Source organism: Talpa occidentalis, unplaced genomic scaffold (genome assembly GCF_014898055.3).
Source record: "Talpa occidentalis isolate TD23 unplaced genomic scaffold, MPIMG_talOcc4v2.1 talOcc4.919, whole genome shotgun sequence".
NCBI classification, from domain to species: domain Eukaryota; kingdom Metazoa; phylum Chordata; class Mammalia; order Eulipotyphla; family Talpidae; genus Talpa; species Talpa occidentalis.
In genome coordinates, this window is record NW_023605327.1 from 4,841 (window position 1) to 20,279 (window position 15,439).

General features: G+C 37.0%; 1 long non-coding RNA gene across 1 annotated transcript; it reads right to left on the minus strand.

The window, feature by feature from the left end:
• Window positions 1-816: 816 nt before the first annotated feature.
• Window positions 817-12,332, minus strand: LOC129145226 (uncharacterized). The gene is made up of 3 exons (XR_008550455.1): window positions 12,293-12,332; window positions 8,751-8,834; window positions 817-990 (listed from the first exon to the last, which is right to left on the minus strand). It is a non-coding gene; the product is annotated as an uncharacterized LOC129145226 (long non-coding RNA).
• Between the last annotated feature and the right edge of the window lie 3,107 nt (window positions 12,333-15,439).

Consider the following 15,439-nt stretch of genomic DNA (forward strand, 5'->3'; position numbering starts at 1 on the left):
TTCTCAAAGTCTAAAATATACCTCAGAGTTTTATTTTCTTCTTACTGAGAATTGTGGGCAGAACTGTTCTTGGAATAGCAGTGAGTCACATCAGGGTGCAGGTAGGAGAAAAATGTTAATGCCACAGACATATCTTTTCATAGGGCACCTACCTAAGTTGTTCAGTGCTGCATTTGCTCGTCAGCCCTGTTTGTGTGGTCAAATGACTTACTGTGGGTTATAAATCAATGATGAGCAATGTGAAGAGCAGATGGGGAGTTTAATGCATCCTCCACATCTCTGTCTTGTGACTGGCTGAAGTCCATGTGCAAGTTTGAAAAGTATATTCATCATTTTAAATTGCTCTATGGGAGCTTTGCAGTTTATAATGTGCCACTTAGGTACTTCTCAAAGATAGGTTTTCCTTGACATGGTTTACAATTTCATAACAGCAAAAGGGCAACTTGGGGTATTAGGATAGAAAAACAAACTTTGAAGGAATTAGCTAGAAATTGGGAAGGCGAGTTAGGGGGAACATGGAGAAGGGGTGGGTGAAGGAGTTTGAAATATTTAGGCTGAATCTTCACTCTAATGTATAGCACTAGGAATTCCCAGTGCTTGGCATTAGCTTTGCTATCTATTTCTCAATGTAATCCTCAGGTACTATTGGGAAAATCTATTTAGGGAGGAGTCTTCAGCATGAACTAAAATATATTTACTTTATGGCAAAACAATAATAGAATAATGAATAATTATTCCAGTAGCATAATGAATAATTTAACAATTCTAGAGTTGACTACCTGTAAGAAAAAGGTTCTGAGCCAAATATATCTGGTATTTTTGCCTTATTTAAGACTTTACTCAAAGGGATCCTCATCAGAAAGTTGTGTGTAAATGGGATTGACAGTTAAGTGGCGTGTTGGTGTGCAGACACCGCCTCCCCAGACTTTCTGGTGTAAAAGAATCAGCAATCAGTAGCTGGGGAAAATATGCATCTTGAGCAAATGTGTTCTAAAGTCAAGAAAAGAAGAAAGCACAATTAGATCTTAATTCTTTCAATACAGCACATATGAACAAGGTGCAGACTAAGGAGGCATGGACTTTCACGAACCCTGCAGGGGAAGGAGAAGGAGGAACTCAGACCCAGTAGGGTTACAATTGCAGAGTGGATTTTTTTTTTTTTTTAATTTTCATATGTTAAAATGTCTTTTAGAAAAGTTAAATGAGATATTTCCATATAAAGTACATGTGATTGAAATGTTTTGGGAAATGCTACAATAAAAACAAAGCCAGTAGTAACCATGTTTTCACTTTTATTTTTTTCAATATTTATTCATGCATACAAGAACTGGGTTATAGGCCCTATGTGCGGGAGGGTGAGAGGATTCACCAGAGACAGAGCGGGGAACAGACAGGCAGACTGACTGAAATACACTGCTGAGGGGAGCAGCGGGCAAGATAGGAGAGGTCTGCCATGCCACGTGGGATTTTTGCTGGCCGACTGGGATCAAACCTCCGCTGCAGAGCCTGTGGACAGCTTTACAGTGCTACGCTCAACCTCCTGTGCCACCAGGGGAGGCCCTGTTTTCACTTCTTGCCTTGATATGCAAGGCAGAGAGATAGAGAAAATCCTCTGAATAGTGCCTTGCAGTCTATACTACGTTCAAGCAGTGAACACATATTTATCGAGCACCTCCCAAGAGCCAGGAACTTGTACATGGACATGATTAGGATTGAGCAGGAGTAGACTTGGCCTTCATGAAGATGTCTGAGAAACCTTTTAGAAAGGTTTTCAAAGGGCTTCCCTGGTGGCGCAGCGGTTGAGCGCTGGGTTGCAAAGCTGCCCGCAGCCTCTGCAGCGCTGGTTCGATCCTGATCCCTGGCTGCTGGGTGAGGGTCCCACATGGCATGCAGACCTCTCCTGCTACCCACTGCTCCCTCAGCAGTATATTTTGTCAGTCTGCCTGTTCTGCTGTCCGCTCTGGCTCTGGTGAATTCTCTCACCCTCCCGCGCTTCTGACTGTACCCAGTGCTTGTATAAATAAATAAATAAATCTTTAAAAAAAAGGTTTTCAGAGACCTTCTTGAAGATGCTGCTTGGTTCTGATGCTTTCCCATTCTTCCAAATAGCATGCAAACTTGTCTTTTCTCTTGCTTTCTCTCTCTTAAAACAAATTTTGTTTCCTATCTTTTTTGCTCTCATTCTTTCTTTTCCTACTTTCTTTTTCCAGGAACTTCCATTTAAATTTCATCAAACTCTCTAAACTCTGCTTCACAATGGATCATTCCCTTCTTGTCCTCATTTCCCTCCTACCCCTCTGAGATTCCAACATTCATCACTCCAGTGGTTTTCACACTAGGTGCCCATTACATACAGGAAGACATTCCAAGGAAGGACTTGTGTAAAGATAGTCTTAAGGAAACCTTTGACCTTTTTAATGATTGCTTGTCTTAAATTGAGCTGCCTGAGAACTCACAGGCATGTATTTTCCAAGCATGTATGAGAAGCCAAAACCCTCACTGATCCCAAATTTTCCTGAGGTGTATCCCATTGGACTGTAAAGTCTTGAGCTGCCAAATAGAATAACAAATCAAAATATCAATTTTTGGTTTTGGATCTCCCTGGTGGCTTTAACTCCTTGGGGTTAAGTATTAGCACTATCACCTCAATGGCTGGAGTTTGATACCTAGCCAAGGAGCTAACCCACCTATGGTACAGCAGACCTCTCCTGTCTCGCCCACTACTTCCCCTTTAGCAGTGAATTTCAGTAGATCTGCTTCTTGTGTCCCTCAGTGTCTCTGGTGAATCATCTCACCACTGCCTATCCCCAGTTCTATGAAAAAAAAAAAAGACAAAAAATAATACTGATTTTGAAATAATTAAAACCCTTAAGATTTTTCAGGTATTCATGTCATCTGTGTATTTCATTTAAGGGGAAACATGGTCTTATGAACAGTATATTTGCCACATGTCATGTTCTGAATTCAGATATTGGATAGCATGGTGTAGTGTAGTGGGGTTAAAAACAATTTTGGTCAGTGAGTTTGCCTCTGATTTGTAGTCACTCTGGAGGGAGAATCCCACAAGAGGAAAGCAAAGGGAAAAAATGCAGAAAATGAAAACCAAGATTTAAAAATCCATTTAAATTTTTTACCCAAGCTATTCAAATTTCCTGTCCCTAGTGCTTTTTTAAGAATTAAAAATTTTAATTTGTAAAGATATTACAGAGTTCTAATATACCCCTATTATCTCATATTGCCCCTACCATTAACATCTTACATTATTATGGTATATTTTTCACAACCAGTAAGCCAATGACGATATTATATCATTAAGCCCATATTTTATTCAGGTTTTCTTAGCTTTTACCCAATATTATTTTTCTGTTCCAGGGTCCAATGTTATATTTAGTCATCATGTCTCCTTCGCCTTCTTTTAGCTATCAGTTTCTCCAACTTTCTTGGTTATGATGACCTTGAAAATTTTGAGTTGACTAGTGGGGGTATTTTATAGAATGCCTCTCAGTTGAGTTTTGTCTGATATTTTTCTCATGAGTAGAATGGAATTATAGATTTAGGGGAAGAAGAGTGTAGCAGTGAAGTATACTTTTATCACCTCCTATCCAAGATCCAGGATCCAAGATATCATATTGATGCATAGTCAACATGATTTACCACTGTCAATGCTAATGTTGTTCACCTTGCTGGGAGAATGTTTGTCAGGTTTCTCCACTGTGAGGTTAATCTTTTCCCTTTACTCTAAGATTGCTTATTAGCTGAAGTGAAAAGAACTTTGACCAACTTAAGTAAAACAGATTCATGGTATTGATACTTAGAAATATCACAGGGCCTCCCCCGGTGGCACAGCAGTTGAGCGCTGGTCTGTGAAGCTGCCTGCAGTTTCTGCAACGCCAGTTTGATCCCTGGCAACCGGTGAGGGTCCCACATGGCGCGCAGACCTCTCCTGCCGCCCGCTACTCCCCTCAGCAGTGTATTTTGTCGTTCTGCCTGTTTCTCTTCCCCACTCTGGCTCTGGTGAATTCTATCACCCTCCCGCACTTCTGACTGTACCCAGTGCTTGTATAAATAAATAAATAAATCTTTAAAAAAAAAAAGGAAATATCAGTACAAAGGTTTTTTCAAGACTCTGGATTAATAGAAAGTAACGGAAATAGAATAGAAAGTAAGAGAATTAGGTCATGCAACTGATGTAATTAAAATAACTAAAAAATATGCTTTTCCAAATTAAATATCATTTATTTATTAGTAAAAAGAATAATAAATACTTCTAATTTAAGTTAATATTAATATGATTTCACCTTATAAACTGTTTAATAATTTTTACTTCCTAATAACAACAACAACAACAAAACAAAATACTATAAATTGCCTGTAGGACTGGTCAGGTTTTAGTATATATTTTTCCCTTTAATACATTCTGGGAAAAGTTTGAAATTATATTGAAGACCACCATATCTAACAAAATTAATGAAGTAATATCTGATTTTGTATTAATTCTTCTTTAAACATTCCAAAAGGATGAAAACAAAGTGTAGGGTAAGGAAAAATGTCAGGTTTTTCTGCCCTCCCGCCATCAGGATAGATGATGGATCCTTGTCCTGAATGCATGCCTGATGGCGGGCACCTGGAGTAGGGTGTGGGCATAGGCAGATGGGATTCACCTGGGCTGAGACTGGGCTTTTAAGGGTGGTGTCACGGGGATGCCAGCAGAAGCCGAAAGAGAAGCAGAAGCAGAGATCACCGGAGAGCCCAGATAGAGTGAGGATTTGCTGGGGGCTGGAGGACTGCCAGCCTCCCGGCCCCCCAGCAGCCCTGCCTGCTGTGTACCGGGTAAATCCCAATAAAAGACCTGCAAAAAACCACTGAGGATTCTGAGTCCTCCTTCGCCCGGTCTGCTGGATATTAGAAAACCTGCCCCATGTCCTGTCCTGCCCTTACACAAAGCTAGATGCTTGCACATACATTCACTTACCAAACTAGCGTAGGGTAAATGTTTGTCAGGCATTTCTGCCCTCACGTCAACAGCATTGATGATGGATCCCTGTGGTTCTGAATGCATGCCTGATAGCGGGTGCCTGGAATAGAGTGTGGGCATATGTAGGTGGGTACACCCGGGCTGAGAGACTGTGTTTATAAGGGCGGGGTCTTGGGGATGCCAGCAGAGCGGGAGAGAACACCAGAACAAGAACAGCACCAGCAGAGAAGCAGAGGCCATGAGAGGACGCCAGAGAGCCCAGAAAGAGTGAAGATTCACCAGGGGCTGGGAGGCCTGCCAGCCTCCTGACACCCCTGCCTGCCATGTACCTGGTAAATCCCAATGAAGTCCTGCAAAAGCCACAGAGGGTTCCAGGACTCCTCCGTGAATCCGTCTGCACAGGATCATAGAAATCCTGCACTATGCCTTCCTGCCGCTGCAGTTGTCATATTCCTCATGTCATAAAAAACTGTTTTAGCTAGTCATTTAATTGCATTATTACAAAATATGTATTTTGTAATATGTATATTACAATATGTTATTATTGTCTTGTTTTTATTATAACTGACTGGAAATGATGAAATAATTCAATTGATTCCATGTAATTTATTTTAATCTTATCTGCAGAAACAAGTGATCTGGTTGACAAAATAATACTCTGATTTTTTTTCTCAGCATATTAATAAATCTTCAAAATATATATATATGTAAAACAATTTAAAAATGAACCAACCTCTAAGCAATTGGGTCTAATTTTGCTGGTTGACCTAACATTGATTATTGACTTTATCAGTTGGATTGCATGCAAGGCTTTTCATGATATTGCATGAGCTAAATCTATGCCTTAAAAGTACTGATGAAAATATATTAGAAACTCTTGTTATTAAAGGAGGGAAATCCAATGAAAGGTTTAGGGGCTCTCTCTCTGGGTTTTCTTTAAAACTGAATGTGAATCTACAATTACCTCAACATAAGAAGCTTGATTTAAGAAACATGATTAAATAGCATTTCATCACACACTATATCGACAAAAGTGTAATGAAATCAATAATATTCACTTTTGTGGATTTCTTCCTGAGTACATTGAATTAAACAATATGCCTTAAAGTGAAAGAATAGCAAGTATTATTTACTTTCAGATAAATCTCAGTAAAGCATTTTTGGTATAGTTCTTAGAAATTGAGAAGCCAAGTGATTCTAATAATCCAGTAACAAATCCTTTTGCAAGTTAAAAGTGTTCCTCTTCTTTGCTTTTAGTAAAATGAGTTATCAGTTGATATACTATTTACCTATTTCCTATCTTCATATGATACTTTTTGGCTTTCAACTCAGAAGTTGAAACAATTAGTTCAAGCAATTGAATGACATTGCTATAGAAGTTTTCCATATAGACGTTTTCCATTTTCTATCTACTTAGTTGTGAGCAAAAGGTTTCTTAGCACATAGGTATAATAGTGAAAAATGAAGAAATAATTGATGGCCTTTGTTTTCTATAACTTAGTCAAGAAATTAACATTCATGTATGAATGAAGTAATTCATTAAGAAAAAATGTCTTAATTTACAGTTTTAATAAAATGTTACTTGTTATATTTAATAGCTATTTGTCAAACTTAAATATATGTTCTGAAAAAAGTTTTAATATATAGAAATTATTTTAATCAATGTATATAATAATTATAATAGTAACTAATCTAGAAGTTTTAGTACTTAGAACCTTATGATTGCACAAAATATAAAAATTATATTAAATTTCACTTTATATCCATATGTTTGTTGCAGAGAAATGTGTGAAGGTGATAAATAAAAACTTGTGAGCACAAAAATATATTATAAAATTCAGTCGTTAAGGAGAGTAAATGGGCTGGAAGTATAAATTCAAATAGAAAAACAAGATAAAATTTCAATTTGAGCAGCACATATAAGTACATTCTTTAATAGGTAATGGTGGATACCAGATTGATATAGTGTTAAAGTGCATTGGTTATTGCTATAGACTGAATATTTGTGTCCTCTCAAAATTCATAAGCTGAAACCTAATTCCCAATTAAATGGCATCTGGAGGTAGGATCTTGTGAGGTGATTTGGTCTTGAGCCCAAGATTGCTCTCTCCTCTCCAACATGAGGACACAGTGGGAAGATGCAAAGTATGAACCAGGAAGTGGGATCTCATCAGAGGTCCAGTCTCCTAGTGCCTTGAACTTGGACTTCCTAACTTTCATAAGTGTATGAAATAATTTTCTGCTATTTATAAGTCACTAAGTCCATTTTATTGTGTTATGGATCCCTCAATGAACTAAGACAGTTTTTTAAAATGACATATCAAACCGTATTATGTCAAAAAGTCTTATCACATTTTAACTTATAATGAGAAAATTAGATATTACCTTAAACAATGAGTGGAGTGTATCTAGTTTTTCAAAACTATTTTTAGGGCATATGCAAACAAAGCCGTAGGTCATGTGATACTGAAATCAGAACCTTCCAGCCACCTTTAAGTCATATGTCCCTCTCCCCTATCATTGTGCTCATTAGGCATAAGTCCAACTCTGATTGAGCTCAACTGATTCTCTCCCTGCACTCAAGCAGCTTAATATTGCTGCTTGGTTTCACATTCACCATGCTGATTGTTTTCACATTCAATCCATGATTACAATATTCAAAAAGACACACCTCATTACCTAGCAATCCTACTACTCTGGCACATTCAAATTTTCACTTCTAAACAATTATTTTACATGTCTTTTCTTCCCTCAGTACTCCTATACCACTTCCTTCACTTCTTAAATGGTGGTTATACTTCCTTGAGAAAATGACTGAAATAAGAACATCCTCGTCTTCATCTGTACCCTTGCAATGTCTCCCTTCTTGTTACTGGGTATAAGTACAGCACTTCTTATGCTCTGGGTTCCCTCCTCTCTCAAATTTTTGAGGACATTGCCCTTGCAGTTATCTCTCTCACCTGTCACATCATCACTATCCTTTTGTATAACACCATTCCATAATAACCTCCTCTCATATGTCCTGCCTAAAAATAAAAACTCTTACCTTCTGTCCCTTATTTTATTCTCCCCATCTCTCTACTCTCCTTCATACTTAAACTTCTGAAGAGAGTTTTCTGTAGTTAATATTTTACTTCCTTTCTTTATATTCTCCAACTAATCCACTCCAAATAGAATTCCTTCACACCACACCATGGAGAATTAGTTCAATGATTTCCATAATGCCAAGTTCAAATGGTTTCCATAGTGCTCAAAACAATGACCACTTCTTTGTTCTTATCCAATGGACTGAATAATCACTCTTCCTACTAGAAGAGCTTATCTCAGTTTGATGCCCATGGTTCTATACTCTCCTAGTTTATCTCAGATTTCACTGATTACTCCTTAATTTCCTTTGCCTTTTTAATCTCATCTAGATCTCTAAATTTGCAGTTCTCTTTATCTTATAGTTCCTCTTTATTTATTATTACTTTCTTACTCAATAGATACCTCTTTTAGGTGTCTCATGAGTAAAATACCATATTTTATGCTAATGATTCTCTAATCTGTATGTTAACTTTATTTTTCCTCAGAAGGTCCTAATTGGCATCTTCACTTTATATCTAGTATCTGTAACATAGTCAACATAGAACTATGGATTTCTAGGCTCCCCCCTTACCCTCATATCTTTATTTTGTCTTGCATTCACAGTCTTAGCTAATGGAATGACCATCTACTGAGTTCTTAAATTATAATTGAGCAGTTATCCTTGATAACTCTTTTTCTTATTACTTACATTAATCTGCCGCGGACCAGCACAGCAGTGAACGATGAGGCCGTCTCAGGGTTGAGAGACTGCGCAGGGTGGTCAGGGATTCGGCTGAAGAAATGACAAACAGACACACTTCAAGAGAGAGTGTAAATCTGAGTGCGATTTTGAGTTAGTTGCCAGTATATATACAGGAGCAGTGAATGGATTTAGCTTATTGCTGAGTGGTTTACATCTGGACCTATCCTCTTTCTTAAGTAGATAATCCCTTAGTTTTGTTTTTAAGCTATATGATCGCATTTTTTGTTTTACTAGCTACTTTTTCACTTAAACTATATTTTAATTATTACAGGGTTTAGTAACGTTTCATTTGAGTCAGCCTTGTGTTAAGGATTTCATATGATTTTTTAATTAACAACAAATGACCTTTATGGAAGAAAGAAGGAAGTTTTAGAAAGACAATGAAGGGATAAAGTTTGTAGTTCTAGAAAGATGAGATAAGGTTTTAGCTCCTGGTGGTCGTAATCCTTTGATAGGCTTCTGTCTTATCCATGTCTTCAGGGAACATTGATGTACTCCCCTGCTTTAGGGAGTTTTGCTGTTCTCCCCCTGCGCTGGTTCCTTGCCCAGCCGGACCTAGGGACCTTGGCGAAAGCCATTAGCCCTAAAGGTCACTGCAGGGGGAGGTGCAGCATTAATCCATCCAAAAAATTCTATCTTCTACAACTTCAAAATGTATTTATATTAATTCTTTTGATGTTCTGAGAGTTGCTTTGTGACCTAATAACTGGCCAACTTTTGAAAATATTTCATAGATACTTAAAAATGTATTTTTAATTGCTGGGATCCATGAGATCAAACTGGCAAATTGTATTTTCAAACAAAAATTTCTATACTTACAATTTCTGTTTTGGCCTTGATCAATTTTTGAGAGAGGATTTTTAAAATTCTCTATTATAATGGTGCATTATTTTGTTCAGTGCAGCCCCAGAGGGAAACAAGGTGACTTGTGTGTTCTTAGGAACTCAGGACAAGACTCAAAAGCAGGCATGCAGAGAAAAATTGTCAAAAAGGTTTTATTTATAAGGGGAATGAGCAAAAAGAGAACAGAAAAATGGAGAAGATTAATTGGTCAACAGTAATGCTGTCTGAGCTGAGACACCAGGGTGCAAGTCAAAAGTCAGAAAAAACAAGAGAGCTGAGATCACATGTGTTAAATTATATACCAAGCATGACTGCTTAACTCCACCCCTAGTTCCCTGTGGATCCTGGTTCAAGAAATTAGATTCATGACATACTGGGAGTTGTAATCCCAGGCACCTGAGATCTCTTGAGCATGGAGATGGGTGGAGTCTATTAAAATGTGATGGAGGTGCAATATCATTCATAGGCTCAGAGTTTGCTCCTTATTGTTCCTCCAATAATTTCAGCTTTTGATTGTATGAGACCTCACTGTTAGATACATAAAAATTGAGAATTCACTATCATTTGGTGAATTTTGACTTTTTATCATTTTATAGTATCTTTTTTTAAATCTCTAATAATTTTGCCTTAAAAAGTTTTTTCCCTGATTCTAACATATCTATATCAAGACTGGGTTAAAACAATCAGAGATTTATCTACCCTATGTTTTAGGAAATTCTCTTTTAACACCTCTTATCTACTGGGCAGTCTTTGCCTTTCAATTGGAGAGTTCAGTGCACTTACATTTAACATGATCACTGATACATTTGGAATTATTTCTGTCATTTTGTGCATGCATATGTGTTTAATGTTACTTGTTTTTTTTTTTTCTTTCTTGAATTCATTATAAATTAGTTGTTTAATAGAAAAATTTTCTCCAATACTATTTGGAAAGTATATTTTCAATTTTTTTTCTCTCAGAACTAACTACTAAAATTTTCAATTGCATATTTGACTGAAGGTCTAAAAATTACAGTAGCCCTACTCTTCTGATTATCTTAGATGACTTGAGCTTTAATTACTACCATATATATAAATTTTTCTTATTTTAAATTTATTTTTATTTTTAACATTTTGTTTAAATATTTCTTTATCATTCTGTGCAACATTTTTTGGTTTGTTTTATTCACATTTATTGATTTCTTTGCTCATATTCTTCTAGCACAGTTTTTCTTTTTAGAACCATTTTTAAATTTATGAGTATATAGGTTACATTGCATTTGTCAAAAAGAGTTTTAAAGTTCAACTTCCTAGTACCTGAAAATGTGACTTTATTTGGAAATATGTTTTCTTGAAGATTTAATTTATTTTTAAGTTAAGGTGAGATCATATTGGAGTAGGATAGGCCTTTAATTCAATATGTGTGGTGTCTGTATAAGAGGAGACACAGAGAAAGACAGAGGGAGAAGGTCATGTGAAGGTGAAGGAAGAGATTAATGTGTATACAAGTCAAGGACTGAAAGAATTGCTGGCAAAGGGAGTATGGTACAGGCATAAAAGCAGACACAAAGACCAATGGAACACAATAGAAATTCCAGAAATAAATCCATGAATATACATTTATCTAATCTTTGATAAGGGTGCCAAGTACAAATATGTGAGAAAGAATAGCCTTTTTAAAAATGGTACTGAAAACTGAATATCCATACTCAAAATAATGAAACTGGGTTCTGATCTTACATCATTGTAAAAATTCACTCAAAATGAATTAATCACTTAAATGTAATACCTGAAACTACAAAACTCCTAGAATAAAACATAGTGACAAGGCTTCTTGACATTTGTGTTGGCAATGATATTTTTGGAGATGATACCAGAGCACAGGAAATACAGGTAAAATAGAAAATAGACAAGTTAGGACTATATCAAACTGAAAATTGCTTATATTATACACTATATGTAAGCACCTATACACATTTTTAATTTCCAACTGTACTCTAATAAATCATAAATCTAAGAGGAAAAATAAAGTTCAAAAAAGAAGGAATAAAAAAGAAGGAATAAATAGAATAAATAAATAGAAGTACAACAATTTAAATTAACACCTTAAAATATTATATGGCCTTTCTTCTGGTCCTGATCAGCAGTCAGTGGTATTGATTGGAAGAGGATAAAAGGGAGAGAGGAAAAAAAGTTTCTGATTCCTAAAAGAAACAATCTTTCAGAATTTCACTAGGGTAATTTGGGTAAATCTGTGCAAATTGAAGAACATTAATGTAATACAGATGTGGTCAAGCTTATTTTGTAAATGGCCAATAGTGGCTATTTTTAACTTTAGGTTGTATGCTATACAGTTTCTGTGACAACTCGTCAGCCATAGATCAGATGTGAACAAATAAGCCTCACTGAATTCCAATAAAACATACGAGATGAAGACTGGATCAAGATGGCATAAAAGGAATTTCCTTGCTTGCTTCCAGGAAGATAATTTGAGTGTCACTAGAAAAGGACTAAATCTGAAGAGTCCCATGGCTTGGAGTGAAGATGAAACACCTCTTGAACACAGTAGACCAGCATAGACCACAACAGAAGGGACCTTGAGGAGATTCATGCTTCATAAAATAAGAGGTCGAGGTCGAGAAATGCCTGGTGGCTGCCATACAAACCTTGGGCAGGGGAAAGCTGAACGTTAGAAAGGCACACATCCTTCACTGAAAGGAGATACATGCAGAAGAGCTAAGGTGCTCCCAGTAAGATGGATCCACTGAAAAGAACAGTGTGCTGGGCTGCGTTTCCCCTCCCCAACATCTCAGGACTAAAACTGACCTTGTGAAACACAGTCAGCATGCAGATTGCTGAGACTTGGAACTGGAACCCCAGAGAGGAGGGATATTAGTGATGTCACAAGGGCAAGCAGACCCCCATCCTAATTCCGCCAGTGACAGGACCTTCCCCCACATCTTGACTCCAAAGCTGCAAGATCAGATCTCCAGACATGAAAGCCCAAAAGGCTAAATATCTAAAATTATATAGAGCTTGGAAAAGCTAAAAAAAAAAATTAAAAATAAAAACCTCCCAAAGACCAAAAAACAAACTACAGTGTCATCTACCAGAAAAGTGTAAGTACTGCAAATCTCTAAGATACTGATACAAATAACTTCAAAACAGGGAAATTTAAAGCAGCAAAATGGGCAGACAACAGTACAACACAGGGCACATTGAACACTCAAAGTATTACATCGCAAGGAGAGAATCTCTTTCCAGATCTAACTATAAAGATATGGAAGATTTTTTCTTCCTATCAAGATACAGATTTTAAAATTAACATGATTAAGAAATTCAAAGAAATGAAAAATGCAGGAAAGCTTGTCAAAGAGATCCATGAAAACTCAGAAAAAACAAATGAAGCTTTAAATAACAACATAACAGAGATTCAGAAAATAAAAGATCAAAAGAGGAGAAGGGCAAGCAGACCCCCATCCCGAAAGTTATGGAAGCAGACAAGAACAAACAGAAGATTGAATCGGTGACCTCAAAGGTGGGAATGAAGAGAGACCTAAGTGAAAGAAGAAAGAGAAATATGAAAAAAAGTTGATGAAAAACATAGAGAATTATCTGCCTACATTAGGGAGGCAAAGTCATTTTCTCCAGCAGCAGTGGTGGCTGACATGGTCCTTGACAGACATGACTTCTGCGATGAGTTGGCTTCACAATTTGCTGACAATTGTTAGTTGTGGACAGCGCAGCACCTGTGACATTGACAGCTGTTTCTTGAGAGGTAGCAAAGCCAATTTCATAATCTCCAGATTATAGTTGCAATGTTGTATATAAAAACCAAGTAGCCATAACATTCATTCCTCTAGTCTTTTCAGTGATTTGTAGACCTCTAATTCCTTGCACTAAATAACTTATGTACTTGATGTACTTTGTGTGGTTTCTGCTCCCTTAATTTGAATCCTAACTGACATAGGTCTTATTTTGTTCCAGTTCTTGTTTTGCTTGGTCTTTTCTTACATTACCTTAGTTAAGTCTTATTTGAAAGTCTTTTTATTTAAAGATTTATATATTTATGCATACAAGAGCTGGGGTACAGGCCAGAGATGCAGGGGGTTAAGAGGATCCACCAGAGACAGAGTAGGGAACAGAACAGGCAGATTGACTGAAACACACTGCTGAGGGGGAGCAGCGGGTGAGACAGGAGAGGTTCTGCCTCGCCTTATTTGAAAGTCTTAAGAAAGATTATCTTCAGTTTAAAGAGAAGGAAGGTGAATGTTAATAAGTCAATATGATTTGTCCACTACTAAGAGGAAGAGCCAAAGAAAAACTAATCAGCCAAAGCTTATAAATATATTCTTCAACTCAGCTACATCTAAAATATCAAACATACTCCAACAATCTGTAAACCTAAAATCTTCACAGATTCTTTCCTTTCCTCTCTCATCTCTTCAACTAAGCCTATTGATATTCTCTATGAGATGTCTTTACATCCAGCCCTTTTTTAATCCACTCCCCTGCCTTGGTTTGGTCCTTTGACATTTTATTTTTTTGCTTGGATTATTGTAGTTTAGTTTCCTCCATATTTATCTCACTTAGTCCATCTTTCATGCTCTTGTGTAGAATTAGATTTTTAAAACAAAACTGATGTTACCCCGAAGCCTAATATTTTCAGTGGCTCTTAATGCCATTGGTGATGTCCAAACCTCTCAGCCAGTGAGACTAGCCTGTCTTGTTCTGGCCTCTGCCTGCCATTTCTGCCTTCTCTGCAGCACATCTGCCCTCTCTGGCCCCTGCATCTCACTGCATTCTCCTCATCTGTCTACCCCGTAACAGTAGGGCAAGGACAACGTCTTCTTTATCTTTATACTCACTTTTGAGCATATCATGCCCAGCACTTATAGGGACCCAGTGAATATTTACTGAAATGTTGTATGAAGAACAGAATACCATTGGTTGAAACCCAAAAATCTGTCAGCTTTTTATCAAATATTCTAGGGAGAGAATAAAAGAAAATTTTTTACAGGATAGAAACTATAATGAGTTCATTAAAAAAGTTATCCTAATCTAGTCCACCAAAGCTAGTTCTATTTAACTTCTTTGGCAAGCACTCTTCTTTCTGCATTTTAAAGCTTATTTTTTCTTTTATATAACTGTTGACCTATAAACTACTATAAATATTTAAGAAAATTGCAATGAAACAGTATAGGTTGCAGATTGTTCTCTGACCATATCTCTTCTTGCTAAATCAGTCTTCCAGATGTTGTATCTATCTTTTACTTCTTTTTCCCCCTTGTGCAGCAGTAAGGAAAATGAAATTATTTCTTGTGCTACAAAGCACATGCCAATAATATATATTCTCTATCAGAATAAATGTCATCCCTCCCTTCCTTAACCTTGGATAACAGAGTACTATAAGAAGTTCTAGTATTTGTGTTAAAAATAATGGGTAGGGTGTTTGAAAGTAGGGAAGGTTTGAAATAGTACTTAAAATTACATAGATGTATGGTATAGAGAAACCACGAGTTCAAGTCACAAAGATATTTCTCACCAGGGTTTTGTTTTTTTTTTAAGATTTATTTATTTATTTATACAAGAACTGGGGTACAGGCCAGATGCGTGGGAGGGTGAGAGGATTCACCAGAGATAGAGAAGGGAACAGAACAAGCTGACTGACGAAATACACTGCTGAGGGGAGCAGCGGGCGCGACAGAAGAGGTCTGCCGCGCCATGTGGTATCCTCACCAGCTGACTAGGATCGAACCGACACTGCAGAGGCTGTGGACAGCTTCACAGGGCTGCGCTCTACCGCCTGCGCC